Source organism: Oncorhynchus kisutch, linkage group LG16, assembly GCF_002021735.2.
Source record: "Oncorhynchus kisutch isolate 150728-3 linkage group LG16, Okis_V2, whole genome shotgun sequence".
Lineage (NCBI taxonomy): Eukaryota > Metazoa > Chordata > Actinopteri > Salmoniformes > Salmonidae > Oncorhynchus > Oncorhynchus kisutch.
In genome coordinates, this window is record NC_034189.2 from 27,918,907 (window position 1) to 27,935,694 (window position 16,788).

The 16,788-nt window shown below is 44.6% G+C and overlaps 1 protein-coding gene across 5 annotated transcripts in view; it reads right to left on the reverse strand.

The window, feature by feature from the left end:
• nrxn2b (neurexin 2b) overlaps positions 1-16,788 on the reverse strand; it is a 1,016,923-nt gene that overhangs the window by 494,461 nt on the left and 505,674 nt on the right. The window lies entirely within an intron of this gene.

The following is a 16,788-nucleotide window of genomic DNA, read 5'->3' on the forward strand; positions in this document are numbered from 1 at the left end:
TTCACCAGCTGTTTCTCAATTAACAATAGTCAATTCATCAATTACCATAGTGCTTCTATGCAAACACCCTTGATTAATGCACGCTAATCGATGAACACGCCCATTCAAATCAGTGGCTTTGAATTGCAATGCAGTGCTTCAGTTAACACAAGTTAACTTTGGGTCTAGACCGGCTAGGAGAAGTAAAGCTCTCCCTTTTTGCTCGACCACAAGGGCTTGGAGAGATGGGTGTATTGTGATCCACATTGGACCCGATGTCACAGTTTTTCCCCAACACATTTACCCATTCTTCAGCCACAACACTGTTGACAACAGCGGATCTAAGAGTCTCCACACAGTCCTTCCAGACTCAAAGTCTCATCTCAGTCTCACAAGTTTGACTCGTTTGAGAAACTAGGCCGTCGCGTGGCACAGCCACCTCTACCATGTAGCAGCGAGTTAACCTGTCGGCAGCGCCACATCACTAAGTGGGAGGAATCCTAATGTGGCTGGGACTCTAATTGTGCCGCAGCAAAGCATTGTGGGCCACCATGGCACGCAAACAGCCAGTCTTGGAGAGAAAGAGGGTTTAGGAGTGATCAGAGCGAGCTGGAGAGGGCAGTGAGACGACAGCGCCACGGTATAAGGGGCAACGGTGGAGTCGTGAGCGATAGCTTCACTCGACCTACCTAGCTCACAAATGCTTCGGGACTCATTGGGGTAAGAGTGAAACTGTTTCCAGGAGGTCGTTCAAGCATTTGTCAATAAACGAGCCAGTAAACCAATGGTTGAGGTCAGAGGGGACTGCAGGCGACGAAATAGTGTTTTAATGAGTCAAGGGTTTGGATGGTGGTGTCTGTGACGATAGGATGATGAGATTTTGCCATTGAAAAAATGATAACCTTGAAATGTGATGGACTGTGATACATTTTTCAAAGGGACGACATGAATATGTAACGAGTCCTTTTGGTGATCTCAACAAAGTAACCACAGGTCAATTGTCGATCATCTTTCTTCGGGTCCTTACTACCTTAAACCTCTTTGCAGTTAGCAGATGTATAGCCTATAGTAGCCCATAGGGATTTTGCCTGACTCAAGAAGGGGACCTAAGCAGGAAGTTGACGTAGGTGGAGATTCATCAGTACAGCCATGAGTGGCCACGCAGGGAGAGAGAAAAAAAATCCCATTGGGCCTGCATGCACTCTAATTAAAATGGGCGTCAGACAAATCCTCCCTCTTTTTCTTTTCGCTCTTTATTCCCTTGTTCTGCCCATTCTCGGCTCAGTAGCCCCCCTCTGAGGAGAAAGGGGGGATGCCGATGCTCAGCACTTCTAAAGGAGAGAGAGAGAGACTGGGTTTTCAGCACAGTTTTGAAAATGACTACTAATATCTGCTGACAGTGGGTGGTCCTTGGAGCCAGGGCACGGGGAGGAATCAAACGAGAGAGGAGAGGAGAGGGAAGAAGGGAGGAGAAAGACTAGCCAAAGCAACATCTATAGGCGTCTGCTTACCGAGATAAGACAGATGGCGTGGTCAAAATGGAGGGGAGTGTGTGTGGTACTTTACAAATGATCTATTTCTGTTTGCGTTCATGACTACCATAACACATAGAAGGTAGGCAGTTCACTGTAATGTCCCATGTGGCTTAGGTCGGTAGCCCATGGCTCTTGCAATGCCATAGGTCGTGGGTTCAATTCCTACAGTATGAAAAAACAAAAACAAATTGGTACATAAATGTATGCACTCATGACTGTGAATTGCCTGATAAATGACTAAAATGTGTCTGTCTGCAAATTATACTGCACATGCACCATTTTCTTCCCTACGTAGACGTACATGAGTAAACACCTTGCAAGGTCAGAGCATGACAGAAAACTAAGTGCAGAGTGTGTCCAGACGCTACACTGAGTGTAGTGGAAGTATGAAGACCACACACCAGACTGGGGTTGACAGGAAGCAGCCTGTCAACGGAATGATGGTTGTCCCTTCAATAATGTGTCTGTATACTGTAGGTGTGCACTATACTTCAGTTTGACGCTGGGTGTCTGCATGGGTTGTTGTGGGTGGCGTGCATGTCTGAGTGCCAGTCTGCTGGCTGACAAGGTGACCCAGGCTGTGCCCTAACAAAATACCCTCTGTGACATTATGCAGCTTCATACTGGGTACAGAGGCACTGAGTGGGACAGAAAAAAAATGAAGAGCAAGATAGATCGAGAGAAAGAAAGCAAGCAAGCTAGTAATTGAGTGGGGAGAGAGGTGGGTAGATGGGGGGGGAATCTCAATTGCATACACCTCGCGTCCTCTTTCCGCTCTCCTCGCCTTTTTCTTAAAACCCCATTGGAGAGGGTCAGAGGGGACAGACCTCTGGCTTTCTCACCCGATGGGTTTTGGGAAGGAGGCGAGGAGAGAGGACGTGAGGAGTATGCAATTGAGGATCTCCCAGGGAGTGAGAGAGATAGAGAGAGATAATTGAAGGCCTCTAAAGAGTAAGGTAAAGAGAGAGAGAGAGAAGCGAGGCCCTGCCGAATGTATAATGCAGGAGGAGGTTATCAGGTCTCTGGCACAGGGAGGGAGACCCAGTCAGAGATGGCGATTCAGCAATATGGCTTCCCCTACAGATGGCTCCACGCCCAGGATGTCGCATGAGAAAACACTCCACAGGGAAGCTGTGTGTGTGTGGGAGGAGGTGTTTGCATGTGTGTTTCTGGAAGCGTGTGTCTGATGTTTCTGTGTGTGTGTGTGTGTGTGTGTGTGTGTGTGTGTGTGTGTGTGTGTGTGTGTGTGTGTGTGTGTGTGTGTGTGCAATGTGTTACACGAGTGTTTCTGCAAGTGTCGTGTGTGTATGTGTGTGAAGCGTGAAGCCACTAGTCTTTTCTCGCCATCCCTGTGCCCCCTCTGTCCTCTCCCGTCTGTTATCTGGCATCCTCCCCTTCTGTTGTTTGTGAAGAGAGGAGTACCATCCCTCCATCCCCCTCGACAACTCCCATCACTCTCTCTTTACCCTCGCATGGTCATCCTGAGCAGTGCCAGCTCTTCTATTCCTCCCCGCCTCTAATCTGGTCCTGGCAATCTCTTGATCTCTCTATCAACCCCCCCCCCACCCCCCCACCCCACCCCAACCTCATGCAAGCCTCTCCAATAATTTAATGCACTGTTTATGGTCATGATTGCACCCCAGTATTTTGGCTTGGACACTGGCACTTGTGTTGATTTCTGCCTCTCTCGGCCTTTCTATAAATACTAGAGCCACATTCCATCAATTTATTCAGCGTAGCCCCTTGATATAGTCCATCTATGATCATGATGTTTGATTAGTGTATACATTGTTTAGACTGCAATAGCTTCGGACACTTGCCACGCCACCTCATGCCACCTAGTCTGATGCCCAGTCTCATGTTCCTATGATTCTATGGCTCTGCCCCCCCCTGAGGGTTTGTCGTGCTACGCCTGCTATGCAGCAGATGGGTTCGTTCAGGTTGGAAACACACCAGCTGACACAGCGGGCGTAGCACGTCAACTCGGGGCGTAGGCAGGGCGTGTTCGTGGGCTGGGCGTGGGCAGGGCGTGGGCGTGGGCATGGCGTGGTCAGGGTGTGGGCTGGGCAGGGCGTGGGCAGGGCGTGGGCAGGGCGTGGGCAGGGTGTGGGCAGGGTGTGGGCAGAGCATGTTATAGTACCACAAGCTACCACCATATGGGCATCAAAGTCATGGGCTATATTAAAATGGTATGTAGTGGGTGATGCACGATACCCACATACACAGAGGGTAAATATAGATGTAACTAACATTCATGCATACACTCTCTCTCTCTATCTCTCCTTCCCTGTGTCCAGCCCTGGCTGGGTGATCATGGCCAATGTTGTCATAGGTTAAATGGTTGTTTGCTCCACAACAACCTTCACAGTTGATTACTCGTCCCCTGTTCAAACAGCAGGAGGACAGGCTGGCACACTGGAGCCCTGCTGGACCTAACACACCACACTGTTGTCTGTTAAACCAGGCCCATTGCACAAGCCTCAGTGATAACAGTCAACAACGCACAGTTAGCGATGCATTCAAATGTATCTATGAGAAGCTAGTTTCTGGAGTAAATGCTGTCCTGAATAAGGCAGTCTTCAGTGTATTCTACAGTGAGAGAGGGGTGAGAGAGAAAGACACAGGATGCAAGAGAGACAGACTTTTGACAGCCTTTGTCTTTTTGTACTTAAGAAGCCAAATCAAAGTTTATTTGTCACATTCGCCGAATACAACAGGTGTCGACCTTAAAGTGAAATGCTTACTTAGAAGTCCTAACCAACGGTGCCATTTTTTAAGTAAACAATCAGTATTAGGTAAAAAAAAAAGAAGTAAAATGACAGTGAAAATAACAGTAGCGAGGCTATATACAGGTGCTACCGGTACAGAGTACAGAGCTAATAGGTACAAATATGCAAACCAACATTGTTTTCCGAATGTCAATCGGTTCCCTTTATCAAAAGCCAATAAATATATACAAAAAATCTAAACACATTTGAATGTTATGCTGTATATGCTAGCTATACAAATACAGTGCTTTCGCAAAGTATTCAAACCCCTTGACCTTTACAACATTTTGTTACGTTACAGCCTGATTCTAAAATGGATTAAATGGATGTTTTTCATCATCTATCTACACGCAGTACTCCATAATGACAAAGCGACCTGATGGTCACTCTGACAGAGCTCCAGAGTTCATCTGTGGAGAGGGGAGAACCTTCCAGAAGGACAACCCTCTCTGCAGAACTCCACCAATCAGTCCTTTATGGTAGAGTGGCCAGGCGAAAGCCACTCCTCAGTAAAAGACACATGACAGCCCGCTTGCAGTTTGCAAAAATTCACCTAAAAGACTCTCCATGGGAAATAAGATTCTCTCTGAAACCAAGATTGAACTCTTTGGCCTGAATGCCAAGTGTCACGCCTGGAGGACACCTGGCACCATCCCTATGGTGAAGCATGGTGGTGGAAGCATCATACCCAAGAAGACTCGGCTGCAATCGCTGCCAAAGGTGCTTCAACAAAGTACTGAGTAAAAGGTCTGAATAATTATGTAACTGTGATATTTCCATTTTGAATTCTTTTAATACTTTTGCAGGTATTTCTAAAAACCTGTTCTTGCTTTGTCATTATGGGGTATCGTGTGTAAATGTACGAGTTTTTATTTTAAAGTCCATTTTAGAATGAGGCTGTAACATAACAAAATGTGGAGAAAGTAAAGGGGTCTGAATACTTACTGACCGCACTGTATAGGAGATCATTCTCCAACAGATCATTCTCCTACAGATCACTCCCCTACAGATCACTCTCCTACAGATCATTCCCCTACAGATCATTCTCCTACAGATCACTTTCCTACAGATCACTCTCCTACAGATCATTCTCCTACAGATCACTCTCCTACAGATCACTCCCCTACAGATCACTCTCCTGGAGATCATTCTCCTACAGATCATTCTCCCACAGATCATTTCCCTACAGATCACTCTCCTACAGATCATTCTCCTACAGATCATTCTCCTACAGATCACTCTCCTGCAAATCACTCCCCTACAGATCACTCTCCTACAGATAATTATCCTACAGATCATTCTCCTACAGATCACTCTCCTGCAAATCACTCCCTTACAGATCACTCTCCTACAGATCACTCTCCTACAGATCACTCTCCTACAGATCACTCTCCTACAGATAATTATCCTACAGATCACTCTCCTACAGATCACTCTCCTACAGATCACTCTCCTACAGATAATTCTCCTACAGATCACTCTCCTACAGATCACTCTCCTACAGATCACTCTCCTACAGATCATTCTCCTACCGTTATAATTATTATTCTACAGCAGTTAACACTTTCCCTGAAATGCAAATCTTTTCCATTGAAGCCCTAACAGATACAGTATACATTTGCTCCAGCAAACCCTCTGGACAAGACCTGTATTTATACCTAATAGCTCAAACGACTCCATGCATGCTGTAGCCATTTCTTATGCCCTTACATGTAATTCATGGAGGTAGCAGGGCTATGCAAATAATAGCTTATTTAAAAGACCCAGGGGTACATTTTCAGGATTCACAACCACAAACTGTATAATTAACCTAACTCATTGACTTTCAGATTGTGGAGTGTCTTTGTTCAAAAATGGAGCCCTGCACCATTTCAACCAGAAATCATTTTTTGGGCAAAGCTGTGCGGGATACTGTGCTGTACTTGTGCATAAGCCCTCTTCCCATAACTATAATGCTCGCCGTGCAGTGTGTCCCGGCATTTAATAGTGCCCATATGGTTTTGTAGCGGACGATAAACATTGAATGCATTTGTTTTATCATCTGGTGAATTACATTGTTTAAGAGGAGCGGAGGGGGATTGAGATTCTACGATATACGACGGACAGGCTTGGAACCCATCTGGGCATGTCTCTCTCTATGTTTCAGTCAAACAGCATTAGAAGGCAGATGTGTAAGAATATGCTGCTTTGAGGGTTAATTAAAGTGATTTCCGTAGCGTGATAGAGAGTTGCTTTACTTTGCTTGACTCTGCTTTTCCCCCAGAGATAAGGATCAGGCTGTCTTTGACGTTGATCGTATTTGTCTCCTTATCCCTGTGATATCATATTTACTATCTGGAGCACTCAAAAGAGCGCAGGGCCTATCTTAGATCTAATGAAGTGTGTGTGTATGTGTGTGTGTGTGTGTGTGTCTTGTGCAGCCAGATTTAATGGCGCCTGTCTGCTAACAGCGAGCGCGACCACCGAGATGAAAGACGCGACGAGCAGGGGATAGTGGTGATATAAACACAAGCAGGCAGCCAAATCAAGATCCTCTCCCGCTCGGTTCTCCCTCTCTCAATTTCTTTCTCTCCATTCCCCCTTCTCTCTACCTCTCTACTCTCGCTCTTCATTACCCCTCTCCCCCCCCCCCACCTCCCCCACTATCCCTCCCTCCCTTGCCTCATCCTCAGTATTTTCATTTTGAAAACAGAGAAGGGCCATGTTCAGTTGACAAACGTTGTCAAATGTTGCAGATCGAATTGGCATGAACAGAGCCAATGTGGTTCCTTATTCTACATGTCAGAGAGTCATGTTTGTTCTACATAGTCTGTTTCTATATCTGAACGTTCCAAAATGTGACGTCCCGCTGAACGGGCACCAGATCCCCCTCTCTCTTCCTCCCCCTCTTGTTTATTTCCATATTGAAAACAATAGCAGACCTCCTTTTTAATGCTCTCTCTCTCTCTCTCTTGGGAAAGTAGGTTAGGCTTGCAGTCAGTCGAGGACATTGTCACATCCTACCACCACAGCAGTGTGGGGCTGTGGTGGGGCGGCCACACGGGGTATGACCCCCAGCCATGATTATCCATGGCCCGTCGTAGTGACCCTATGCGCCAATTACCGTGATAAGGGAGCGAGGAGGGCCGGGGGGCTGACATGAGACTGTTCTCCTCTCCTTCTCCACCCTCACTGTATGGTGTGTGGTGCCTGTTAGAATGCACAATGAGATAAAAGCTGTCGATATCTAGCCCAGCATTGAAGAGGGCAGACGGCAGGGGGAGGCAAAAATGAGAGTCATGATGAAGAGTGATTGATCGTAAATGGCGAAAGAGGTGAGAAATGTAGCTCTGCTCTTTCTTTCATCTCCTCTTTCTTTCCCTCTCATCTCCCTATCTCTTCATCGTTCTCTCTCTTGCTCTTTCCGTCTCTCTTTCCCTCTCCAGGAAGGTTCCTGGTGGATTTAGTTGATTTGGACCGCATCTCCCAGCATGCAGCAGCAGCGTTGCCCTGGGAGACCCCATCATTCTGCTGAGGGAGTGTGAACCCAGACAATGTGCTGTTGCTCCTCTCATTTCACCTCTCATAACAAGCCCAGATCTAACCTGTCTCTATGTCAGCCTATTGGGTTGAAAGGGCTGCCATCTCACCATGCAGGTTGAGATGAGGGGTATATCTCAACAGTATAAAGGGGTTTCCTTTACTTCCGTCGCACCATATGGGATGAGTACTAATAGGAAAAAGGGTGCATCTCAATAGTATAAAGTGGCTTCCTTACCTGTCTTCGCCATGATCACTGATGTGGCATGGCCTAAAAGCCTATGAAATCCTTTCACTTGTTTGTGTTAAAAGTATACAAGGAAAGGAAGCCATCGATGAGTATTGAGACACACCCCAAGGAGATGGTTGCTGTAACACCAAGCCATTAGGTTAGTCAAAGACGGTAGTAGGTGAGGACAGGTGAATAATCTTCTGTGGCCCATGCAGGACTAGTGGGCAGGGAGCCCCGTTGCCATAAGTCAAGGGGAGAGAGGTAAATGGAGGGAGAGAGAGTCCACGGGCATCGTGCCACCCTCCTTAAATCTCCCAAACGGCATGTTTCACCACCGCCACCTTTCACATTCTCTCTGTATGTAACCCACTCTCGCCCTTTCTTCTGTTGTCATTTGTCTGTCTGGGTCCTCATCCCTTCGTTCTGTATCTCTCTCTGAGTGACTGTTTGCCTTTTTATGTCTCCTCTCCACCACCCCTCCTCCCTTTCCTTTTCACCTCCCAACCCCATCTCTCTGTTGCTCTCTGTTTTGGGTGAATAGTGTGAGGTAATGGGTCTGACAGAGACACAATGGAGGAACATTTCCAGACAGGAAGAACACTGAGGCGGGTACACAAGGTACAAAAAATAAATAATTAGGTCACAGTCAGTCTTCTGGTCTTATTATGCGTCATTCTACAGACTGGCCCCCTTTAAGACTTGGTTTTGACTCTCCACATGACCCTTTACTTATGGGCAACTGGGCATAACATCCATTTTGACACTGAGTATTTGTCACTTCACTGAAGACTAGTTTTCCCTTACTACTGGAGTAGCTTCGAAAAGGGCATTTTGAAAAAGTGTTCCGTTTACTCAGGTTTATTCGACAAAAGCAATGTCGCAACAAACAACAAAAAATACGCGATGTGTTTTGGAAACGGCAGATATAGGAAACATTTTCTGACCATCGACAACATTTTTTTAAATCCATTCGACAGGGGTGGATATTTATTTTGGAAGATTTTGGAAACGGTTTGGGAATAAATTACGATTGTGGAATCATTTTTGTCATGAAACTATAAAGGTCCACTCCACATTTAATTCTAAATACCTATTGCTTGCTAAAAAAAATGTTTTTAAACTTTCTGTAAAAATGTTTCTTTGCAGGACAAGGATTGCCTGAATTGCTTCGCCTTGCTTTTCTGGTTGGCTCGCAAGTTTCACCATCCAATTATTTCCGATCTACATGAGTTTCACCATGGCACGGACATGAGAATTATTAGAATATGGCAAATATTTGTCAATTATTGCATTCTATCCATGCTGGCTTTTACGGGCTACCTATTGTAAGACATGAAACAGATAGCTGTCTGTCGCCAATGTATTAATGCGCAATTTGCCGAAATGGGTAATGGAAACACTTCAACCACTACATTTTTATTGGACAGTATAGGTTTTTAAGAAAACATGTGTTTGTCCAGCACATTTTGAACGACACAATAGCAGGCAATTATCGCATTTATTTATCCACTCAAACTTTCTAAATGTCGACAACAACAACAAAAAAATCCCTGGACAAGTTAATGGAAACATAGCTAGTGATAGCCTTGCCTCACAAAACACTCTCAAACTGCTATTTTTTATTAAAGTGATATAAATCTACAAAACATCTAGAAACAGATGATATCAACAGCTCACAATAATGTCTCTGTTAAAGCCAGACGTCTCCATAAGGAAGGTGTTTGGCCTCGGCTGCACAGCACATTGATGTGTGACTAGTGCCTCAGCACAAAATGGCTGCCGTGTATCACCTAGGCACATGTAGGAACATGTCATTAGTGCATAGGGTGATTCACTGCCAAAATACTGCCTAACACTAAGAAACTGAATGTAAGCTACAGTGTAGAAGCAATTCATAGATCCGCTTTTCAATGGCAGGGAATAGCAATATCAGAAGCTTTATATGTAAGTCCTCCATATAAAAAGGTGAAAAGTGACACTGAAGTTAACCCGATTGCAAAAGCTACTATAAAGATGGCTATGACACAAACATGCAAGCAAGCAAGCACATACACACACATACACTGATGTGCGCGCGCGCGCACACACACACACACATCCACAGCATACCCAAGCTCATTCCATTTCAGCTCTAGTTAGGAAAATGCTCTGATTATGTATTCCTTTGAAGTTGATGCTTCAAAGCACTACTTTATTAGGTCATTTCTGTTTAACATTTTAAGAGGCATTTGGTTCATTTCATATTTAAACATGCAGGGAGCAGAAAATGTGCAAAAACGAAATGAAGAGACTATGAGGACACATTGATATTTGCGAACATCTTCAAAACATGTCTTACTAATGTTTTAGACATGTTATAGCTCAGGTCCCGACAGTAGCACAACGCACCCATCTTTTGACGTGTCTCTCTGTACATTGTATATCTTGGAGAACGGTACAGAAGTCTACAGTAAAAATCGGACATACATTGTTGGTATAATTGTTGGTGTTATGTTGATTTCATAAAGAGTGCATCTGATTGCAATGGGTGCAAAAACAAAGACAACTGTCCTAAAAACAGCCATCATTTTCTACAGAAGGCTGCTTGCGCCGAGTTTGGCCCTAAAGAGAGTTCAGAGAAGATGAGGACATTGAATTAAGCTCGGACCGTCACTCAAGCGTTAAATTGCCTTAAAAGAGAACAGAATTTCATCAGAGCATTGGGTGAAATAAAACTATTATGCGTGCCAATGTCAACACATGTCCAAACTTCAAATGAACTGTACTGTAGTGTGGACTACTACCATAACAGCCAATCATAAAATACTTCCACATGCACATCTGTATAACTTTAAATGCCTCCCTTTGTACTGCTACATGCCTATATAAGAATACATACTTACAGTTGAAGTCAAAAGTTTACATACACCTTAGCCAAATACATTTAAACTCAGTTTTTCACAATTCCTGACATTTTATCCTCGTAAATATTCCCTGTCTTAGGATCACCACTTTATTTTAAGAATTTGAAATGTCAGAATGATAGTAGAGAGAATTATTTATTTCAGATTTTATTTCTTTCATCACATTCCCAGTGGGTCAGAAGTTTACATACACTCAATTAGTATTTGGTAGCATTGCCTTTAAATTGTTTCACTTGGGTCAAATGTTTCGGGTAGCTTCCCACAATAAGTTGGGTGAATTGTGGCCCATTCCTCCTGACAGAGCTGGTGTAACTGAGTCCGGGTTTGTAGGCCTCCTTGCTCGCACACGCTTTTTCAGTTCTGCCCACAATTTTTATATAGTTTTAAGGCCAGGGCTTTGTGATGGCTACTCCAATACCTTGACTTTGTTGTCCTTAAGCCATTTTGCCACAATTTTGGAAGTATGCTTGGGTTCGTTGTCCATTTGTAAGACTAATTTGCGACCAAGCTTGAACTTATTTAACTGATGTCTTGAGATGTTGCTTCAATATACCCACATAATTTTCCTACCTCATGATGCCATCTATTCTGTGAAGTGCACCAGTCCCTCCTGCAGCAAAGCACCCCCACAACATGACGCTTCAACCCCCGTGCTTCACGGTTGGGATGGTGTTCTTCGGCTTGCAAGCCTCCCTCTTTTTCCTCCAAACATAACGATAGTCATAATGGCCAAACTGTTAAATTTTTGTTTCATCAGACCAGAGAACATTTCTCCAAAAAGTACGATCTTTGTACCCATGTGCAGTTGCCGTTTATGGTGGTTTTGGAGCAGTGGCTTCTTCCTTGCTGAGCGGCCTTTCAGGTTATGTCAATATGGGACTCATTTTTCTGTGGATATAGATACTTTTGTACCTGTTTCCTCCAGCATCTTCACAAGGTCCTTTGCTGTTGTTCTGGGATTGATTTGCACTTTTTGCACCAAAGTACATGAATCTCTAGAAGACAGAACGCGTCTCCTTCCTGAGCGGTTTGTACAGATAAATGTGGTACCTTCAGGCATTTGTAAATTGCTCACAACGATGAACCAGACTTGTGGAGGTCTACAATTTGTTTTCTGAGGTCTTGGCTTATTTCTTTAGATTTTCCCACGATGTCAAGCAAAGAGGCACTGAGTTTGAAACTAGGCCTTGAAATACATCCACAAGTACATCTCCAATTGACTCAAGTGATGTCAATTAGCCTATCAGAATCTTCTAAAGCCATGACATAACTTTCTGGAATTTTCCAAGCTGTTTAAAGACACAGTCAGCTTAGTGTATGTAAACTTCTGACCCACTGGAATTGTGATACAGTGAATTATAAGTGAAATAATCTGTCTGTGAACAATTGTTGGAAAAATTACTTGTGTCATGCACAAAGTAGATGTCCTAACCGACTTGCCAAAACTATAGTTTGTTAACAAGAAATTTGTGGAGTGTATGTAAACTTCCAACTTCAACTGTACACATGCCAATACAAATGAATACTGTTTTATAACAATAACTGTACTGAACAGAAATATAAACGCAAATTGCAACAATATTAAAGATTTTACGGAGTTACAGTTCATAAAAGGAAAACAGTCAATTGAAATAAATGAATTTGTCTCTAATCTAGGGATTTCACATGACTGAGAATACAGATATGCATCTGTTGGTCACAGATACCTTCAAAAAAGGTAAGGGCATGGATCAGAAAACCAGTCAGTATCTGGTGTAACCACCGTTTGCCTCGTGCAGCGTGACACATCTCCTTCGCATTGAGTTGATCGTGGCTTGGGAATGCTGTTCCACTCCTTTATAATGGCTGTGCGAAGTCACTGGATATTAGCGGGAATTGGAACACGCCGTCGTACATGTCGATCCAGAGCATCCCAAACATGCTCAATGGATGACATGTCTGGTGAGTATGCAGGCCATTGAAGAACTGGAACATTTTCAGCTACCAGGAACTGAGTACAGATCCTTGCGACATGGGGCCGTGCATTATCATGCTGAAACATGGGGTGTGGTGGTGGTTGAATGGAACGACAATGGGCCTCAGGATCTCGTCACGGTATCTCTGTGCATTCAAATCGCCATCGATAAAATGCAATTGTGTTCATTGTCTGTACCTTATGCCTGCCCATAGCATAACCCCACCGCCACCATGGGGCACTCTGTTCACAACGTTGACATCAGCAAACAGCTCGCCCACACAACGCCATACACGTGGTCTGCGGTTGTGAGGCCGTTACACGTGCTGCAAAATTCTCACAAATAATGTTGTAGGGGGCTTAGGGTAAAGAAATGAACATTCAGTTCCCTGGCAACAGCTCTGGCCGACATTCCTGCAGTAGGCATGCCAATTGCACGTTCTCTCAAAACTTGAGTTTCAACTGTTCTGTCTGCGGCTATGGAACCCTGACCTGTTCACCGGATGTGCTTCCTGTCCCAGACCTGCTGTTTTCAACTCTCTAGAGACAGCAGGAGCGGTAGAGATACTCTGAATGATGGGCTATGAAAAGCCAACTGACATTTACTCCTGAGGTGCTGACCTGTTGCACCATTGACAACCACTGTGATTATTATTATTTGACCCTGCTGGTCATCTATGAACATTTGAACATCTTGGTCATGTTCTGTTATAATCTCCACCCGACACAGCCATCATAGCCTGGTCCCTCTCTAGGTTTCTTCCTAGGTTCTGGCCTTTCTAGGGAGTTTTTCCTAGCCACCGTGCTTCTACACCTGCATTGCTTGCTGTTTGGGGTTCTAGGCTGGGTTTCTGTACAGCACTTTGTGACATCGGCCGATGTACGAAGGGCTTTATAAATACATTTGATTGATTAACTGAGACATCTGTGGCATTGTGTTGCCCGACAAAACTGCACATTTTAGAGTGGTCTTTTGTTGTCTCCAGGACAATGTGCACCTGTGTAATGATCTTGCTGTTTAAACGGCTTCCTGATAAGCCACACCTGTCAAGTGGATGGCAAATGCTCACTAACAGGGATGTAAACAAATTTGTGTACAACATGTTTGAGAAATAATATTGTATTTCAGCTCACGAAACATGGGATCAACACTTTACATGTAGCATTTATATTTGTATTTGGTGTACACGCCTTTACCTATTCAGCCTAGATTGTATACAATACTTGTTTTTCTATACCCATGCTAGTATCTGTCCTTCCATTACCGTGCTATGGCGCAGACGCCCTCTGTGTGATACTGTGGGATGTAGGGGAATGCGGAGTCATGACTCAGAGCTCAGCGCAGGGCAACACACACACGCACTGACAGATACAGAGTCTATAAGTTCCTGTGCCCCTGTGTGTGTCTATGTATGTGTGTGTGTGCGCGTGTAAACGTCTCTCTTCAGTGTGTGTATATGTGCGTATGTGCCTATGCTCTTCAGTGAATGTGTGTGTGTGTGTGTGTGTGCAGGTGGACAGACCAAAGGGCGTGACATTTACACAGGGGTCTTGAGAGCGCCACATTGCTCACTGTCACGCCCTGACCTTAGTATTCTTGGTTTTCTTTATTATTTTGGTTAGGTCAGGGTGTGACATGGGTGATATATGTGTTAGTTGCCTGTGTCAGCACTATATTTAGCTTCACGTTCGTTTTGTTGTTTTTGTAGTTTGTTTAAGTGTTTCTTCGTCTTCATTAAAATAAGATGTATTCATCTCACGCTGCGCCTTGGTCTCCTCCATACATCGAACGTGACACTCACGTTTAACCGCTGACCTAACCTGGCTGGGAGACAGGCTCACTCTCATTCACCTCCTGTAAAAACACACTAATGTCCATTTTTTTTTGCCACTAATTGGTCTTTTAACCAATTAGATCAGATCTTTTGCCTAGAATTGGCTAAAAGATCATAATTGGTCTGCTGTGTAAACGCAGCTTCAGTGGGTTACCAGATATGACTAAGGGTTAGAATGACCACAATTCTCAAAGGGAGCAATTGGCACATACTGTACTGCCTACATCCAAAATGGCACCCTATTTCATTCAGGGCTCTGGTCAAAAGTAGTGCAGCATAGGGAATATGGGTGCCATTTGGGATGCAGGGGGTTACAGGACATGACTAAGGGCAGAATTTGATTCACATAAGGAGTAATTGGCATGATTAGAACGCGTGCCATACAGCAGAAATATGACTGAATCTGAGGTAAGGAGAACGAGTAGAGCTTCCATGGGCAGATCAACTTCTTCGACGTCTTAGGGAAGCATAACCTGGATAGTTCTTTCTGTGTTCTATCAAATTACTGTACTACCATTCCTCTCCAGAACTCTTCCCAAAAACATCATTCATCATAAATAAGCCATTCCCTTAATGATTGAGAGACGGCTGTGTGTGTGTGTGTGTGTGTGTGTGTGTGTGTGTGTGTGTGTGTGTGTGTGTGTGTGTGTGTGTGTGTGTGTGTCTGCGCGTGTGTGTGTGTGTTGTGCCCTCTGCTGGAATAGAACTAACACTTCTTCTCAATCCTCTTTCAGAGCAACAGTCGACTTCATGTGTTATGGGGACATCTAGTGTTCGGTTCGGTTGGTTGCATGTCGTGTTCAAACCCTAGCAGGGATGATTTCAGTGTGCGTCACGCCAGCAGCGATAGAGTGAATGACACTATTCATCATTTCCTGACTCTGCCAGTATGCTTGTAGAGATGGCATGAATATAGTTATGCTCTGCGTATGTGGAATGATTGTAGCACATAACAAAATACAGATACATACAGATAGTTAAAAAGAAGAAGAAAAGGAATAGATTTGTGCACTCAATGACAGGCAGACGCGCACAACAAACGCACCAAGCAGGTTTCTCCTTTGACATAGTTAGGGCTGCACTTACCTCGTCTGTTGACATTTAAATAGTGACAGTTTGCTGTCGTTCTCTCAGCCTGCGCTGAAATGCATTCGTTTGTTCTCATAAATGTGTCTATGTTTTGTTCTAGAGGGCAGTGCCCTCAATGGAGGTTGCCATAGAACCCACCAGCCGTGTCACATGACGTATACTAACACCAGCACACCTAAAACAAATAAACTCCTCAGCATGGCCCATGTTCATTTGAATCAGGTGTGCTGGTGTTAGTATACACCAAATATGTAAAAGGACTGGTCGCCAAGGACTGGGTTGACAAGGGCTACCACAGCCTGTCTGAACACAACGGCTGTGTCTGAAATGGCACCCTATTCACCGTTAGTTAGCCCTATGGGCCCTGGTCATATGCAGTGCACTATAGGGAAATAGGATGCCATTTTGGCTGCACCCAATGTCCCCAAAACAGAGGAGCTTCACCTGCGTGTTCAGTCAGCTATGGGCGAGAACTAACACCTGCACAGTCATACGGACCCTCAATCGTAGGGGTGAATTCACCGGTGTCGGAGTGGTGTGAGCAGAGAAAGTGACATGCTGTTGAGCGGAAATGGAAAGGATCGAGATTTGCCTACAAAAGCTGTTGCTGAGACGAGCAGGAGGGAATAGAATGAGAGTGACGGACTAAAGGACAACAACGGGGGAACTAACTGAAAGAAGGAAATGGGAGAGGGGATTGATAAGAAAAGTGCATCACGGAATGGAAAAGGAAAATCCTAGTGTCGTCTCAGAGGCGGAAATAAACAGGACAGAATGATAAGACCGAGAGCTGATTAAAAAGCCTAAATGATCCGAGAGAGATGGCTAAGAGAGAGAGATGGCTAAGATAGAGAGATGGCTAAGATAGAGAGATGGCTAAGAGAGAGAGATGGCTAAGAGAGAGAGATGGCTAAGAGAGAGAGATGGCTAAGAGAGGGAGATGGCTAAGAGAGAGAGATGGCTAAGAGAGAGAG